Source organism: Gopherus flavomarginatus, chromosome 2, assembly GCF_025201925.1.
Source record: "Gopherus flavomarginatus isolate rGopFla2 chromosome 2, rGopFla2.mat.asm, whole genome shotgun sequence".
In the NCBI taxonomy this organism is placed as follows: domain Eukaryota; kingdom Metazoa; phylum Chordata; order Testudines; family Testudinidae; genus Gopherus; species Gopherus flavomarginatus.
Window position 1 is genome coordinate 116,534,184 of NC_066618.1, and position 5,027 is coordinate 116,539,210.

The following is a 5,027-nucleotide window of genomic DNA, read 5'->3' on the forward strand; positions in this document are numbered from 1 at the left end:
GTTGTTTCATGGGGTTGGTTGGTTGGTTACCGGACAATGGGTGAGGGGTTGATCTCTTGATATAGGACAGGCCATACTTTGAAAACGCTTTGGAATTTTTTTCTTTTAACAAAAAGAGAAGCAACAAATAATCATCACCAGACTGATCCCTGGCAATTTGATCCCTGCCAATAGATGACATCAGCTGGCATGAAAAAGAAACAGTTCAGCCAGTCAGTGTACTATTTGTTACATAAGGCCATTTGCCTTCCACCGTGCTTCCTCAAACATCCCATTCCCAGGGCCGGCTCCTGGCACCAGCACAGGAAGCAGGTGCTTGGGGCGGCAAGTCCCTAGGCTTGCCGCCAAAGAATGAAGCAGCGCAGTAGAGCTGCCGCAGAAGTGCCGCTGACTGTTGCTTTATCTTTTTTTTTTTCTTCCCTCTCTTCGCCGTTTGGAGTGGCAAAAAAGCTGGAGCCGGCCCTGCCCATTCCCCTCCTCTGCATATCTAGGCTCCCTTCATGCAATCTCCAATACTCCGGACTCATTCCCATGGATCCCCACATCACCCAAACCCACCCCCAGTGTACAGAGGCTCTTTGGGGATCCCCATTCCCTCTGTGAGCCTAGTTAATGTCAGACTCAGTGAGCCAAAATAGTCTAATTGGGAACTGACAAGCCTACTAAGCCTCTTTGGGGTGGCAGAGAGGGCTGCCAAATACTCTCTGTTCCTTGGCTTTCACTGTGTCCCATCCCACACAAAGTGCCCATAGCCTCTCAGCTCAGTCACACTCCTCACAATATACCAGTTCCTCTTTCGTACTGCCCTCTGTTGTATCATGCCCCGTCGCCTCTCTGCCTGCCCCACAATGCCTCCAAACACCTTTCCTCTCTTATGCAACCTAACTAGACTGACCAGATTCTCTGAGCCTTCACCCCTAGGCTTCCAGCTGTCTGTAGCTCCAGCACCACTCCAGCACTTCCTCAGTATTGTGACAATTACATAATAGTAGCTAAACAAAGAAACTGAGAGAAGAATCTGTATATTGCATACATCAGAGATGCTGGTTGCAGCTTCATTGTTAATGATGCATTGAGAGTTAATTTGCATGTTTTGACACTCCGCCTACTCTCATCCCTAAAATGTTATAGGAAGGAGCTATTACTGTGAAATATTGGAAATGAATCTAAGGGAGGAGCAGAATTTTTCTATTAAATTTGGTATCAGAATTGTTAATGTAACCCTAGCTTGTGATTTTTCTGGGTGCGGGGGAGGTGGTTATTTGTTTTATTTTAATGAATGTATTAACTGGTTCTTGTATTGCACTCAGCAACCTTATCTTAATAAAGTTTTATGTTTTGGGATATTTAGAGGATTTAGAGGTGAAGTTACTATCAACATTAACATAATCCTCCTGTATCCCTATAATAAATAGTTTTTGGATCAGTGTAGGTAGATTGAAATAAAGTGCCTGTGGGTGTGTGGTGGGCTAATATTTTACAATATGATACAGAACACTCTGCTGATTTCTAGAGGAAGTGCGCCCATGTAACTTGGAGCAGAATTTGGCCCAAAGAGTTCAGAGACCAGAATGCATCATGTGCTGAAAGATGTCGTCACTGAATGTGCAGGCAGTATGATGAGCCTGAGGTGCAGGGAGAGCCAGTGTAAGCACACATCTTGTCATACATGGTTGCTTGGTTAAAATATTAATCAGTATTTGTGATAGGTTACTTATCTGTAAGTAAGACAATTATCCACATTGTCAGGTAGTTCAAGCTCAGAGGTGTCTATTTCTTAAATAGTAATGGAAATGTATTAAATAACAAGGCTGGGGGTGCTTTCTTTTCAGAGTTAAATGGAAAGTATATTGTTTGGGTTTAAATTCCTTCCTCAATCCTTCTTGTCTGGTGCTGTCTCCCCCTGCAGCATATATAGCTATGATCAGTGTAGAGTCAAACATTTCTTCACTTACTGTGTACATTACCATGCACACCTCTGGTTCTGTATATACTCATTAAATAAAAATTAATGGGATGGGCAGCAGCAAACAGGTTATTCATGACCCACACAAATAAGCAAAAAAGACAGGCAGCCAGTAAACATGGTTTCTGAGGAAATTTGGGGATCTGATATTGGCAGGTGCCATCTCCGCATTATCTATCCTAAGTATGTGCTTTCATGAATCACTGAGTCTCTGAAAACAATCTGTGCACCTTCTGGCTTCATATTTACCTATCGAAGTAGGATTATAATTAAGTCACAGGTAGCCTACTAACAGCTAACAAAAAATAGTACTGCCCAATGCCACAACAGAACTTTGCATTGTATTGTAATTAGAAAAATGTTAGTTTTCCATGTGCATACTGAAAATATACTCAGTGTGTAAAATGCTGTCCCAAACATCTGCCTGTCTGGTACCTATATCTGCATCTATTAAATGTAAATAAAGACTTGGAAAATCAAAACAGTTGTGCTTTTGATCAGAAGGGCACTGATGTACATAAAAGGCTACATTCTGAAAGGTATCTCAAATGGGTCATTTTTAAGGGTATACCTTTCCAGGTTTGGTATTGTTCTTGAGCATTGCAGTTGTCATTCATCTCTGTGGCAGACAAACCATGGGAGGGTAAAACCAGTGCTTCAAACTGCAGATTAGAACTGCCAAAGTTGAAGTTACATCTTCCCTGCAAGGAGTAGGGGTCAGTGGCTTTGCAGAGGAGGATGCTAGAAATGGCTGAAACATTTTCAACAAAATGGGTTTTGTTGAAAATGCTGTTTTGTCTAAGCTAAAACATTTAATGGAGATGTACTGATTTGATGGGAAGGTTTCTGAGATCTAGGGAGAAGTCTCTGGTCATTTCCAGAAAGACAGGGAGACCTCTGAATTGAAAACCTGACCTTTTCAACACAATTTCATTCTACTAAAATATTTGAAAGGGTTTATTTTCATTACAATGTGGAATGAAAAATTTTAAAACCTTGAAAGTTGTAGTGAATGGAATTACTGTTGTCCAGCTAGCTCTAGAGAATGCAGCTTGTGAGGGGAGTGGATCTGGGTAACTCAGTGGCTGCCTCTGCCAGTAGTAACTTCCAGGTGGACTTTTAACCTGGTCCAAAGGGTAGTATGCCACACATAATGGCTGCTTCCCAGCTTCACCTCTTTCTAACCCCTGCTTCCAAAGCAACAGAGTCCAAGTCATGTGCAGTTGAAGCAGTGGGGCTTTGATGGGGCCTGGGAAAAAGGAAGTATTAGTAAAGGCCCAGCACTGCTCTCTTCCTTTTGCCTCTGTGTATTTTGCTCTCCTCCACAGAGTGTAATAGAGGGGACCGTGTAGTCCAAAATATTGACACAGCCTAATCTTCAAAAGTGGCCACTAATTTGAGATTCTTCAGTTTCTGGATGTCCAGCTTTGAGGCACCTTGTGCCTGATTTAGAGAGGTGCAGAGCATATGCGGTTCCTACTGACTTCATTCAGATCTGTGTTTGCTCAGCACTTCTGAAAATCAGTCCAAGGTGTCACATGCTGGGCTTCCAAAGTTGGTGGCTGCTTTTGAAAATGTTGTTAACATTTCTTGAAGTGTACTGTACGTATACCATCAGGGAGCAGATGTGTAACCTTGTGCAGACAATTAATTATTTTTCATTTTCCAAGGAGAGACTATCAGTAGCTGAGCAGCTACTGACAGATAAGAGATTAATTCACCATTTCCTTTTGATGTAACCATTTCTGCTAGAAAACCCCAGAAGAATTACCAGGCGATCATTTGGTAATAAATATCCAACAATTTGTGATGTTTGGTTACCGATTTCATCCCAGTATACTCTAATAAGCTGACATGTCCACCTTATATGCATAAAATCGTTTCTTTCACCACAATTTCTCCAACATTTATTCCCATTAAGTCTCCCTCTATTTTTTAACCTGACTGGTGTGAGGCATCATTGAAACAGTATCTTAAAAGAAATTTTCTGTTACTGTGCTACAGCTGTTGGTGGTCTTCTGTTACTGTGCTACAGCTATTGGTGGTCCTCTTTTCCAGATCAAGCCTCATTCTTCTGGAGTAATGTGTCTGTGCAGGTCCTTTTCCCAGCATATATGGACATATTTGGGTTAGGAAAGTTGTCTGTAAAGATTAATATAAATTGGTTATATTGTTTTTTGTTTCCTAATTGACCAGACACCTTTGCTTCGATTAAATTTAGCTTTCTGTATTTCAGTTTTTCTAGAAATTTGAGAAACATACTGCCTAAATTTAAAGTACTTGTATCATGGGAGAGCAGGCCAATAAAAATGAGCTTTGATCTCTAAATAAGTTAGAAAAAATTCTATACTGAATAGCTAACCAATCATATATATTCCATTTTTAAAGCTTTCTGGGTCATGAATAGGGGTCAGATCTGGATTATTTGCAATGGATGTTCTTAGCAAGAGAAAAGCATGTACATTATCTATAGTTCTATCCCAAACCCATAGAATAGCCTTTGCTAAAGGATATGTATACATTTCTGGAGGGTGTGATTTTTCTTTTTTTTTTTTTAATTACTCCATGGTAGCCTAGCAATATTTACACCGTCACAATTTTCATGTTCAATAAAGACAAAGCACTTGGCTGAGTTAGTGTGCCTGGAATCCATTAGTGCTTTGAGGTGGCTGGCTTGACAGTACCATAGAATATTTGGAACAGCTAATCCCCACCGTTTCACAGGTCTGCACAAAGCACTATACTCACTCTTCCTTGGTCTTTTCTTATTCCATATAAATTCTAGAAACATCCTCTGTAATCCTGCTAGGATTTTATCTGGGATGATCACAGAAAGATTTTGGAACAAGAAAGGTAACTTTGCTAAAATGTTCATTTTGAATGGTGGCTATTCTTCCCAACCAAGCACTCCAGATCTTTTTTCATTTGCAGAAGTAGTGGTTTGACATTTAAGTCATAGAGCTCTCCTAGGTTGTTTGAGATTTGAATTCCCAAGTATTTTATGTTTGCAATATAGTTGTAGCCGTGTTGGTCCCAGGATATTAGAAAGATAAGGCTGGTG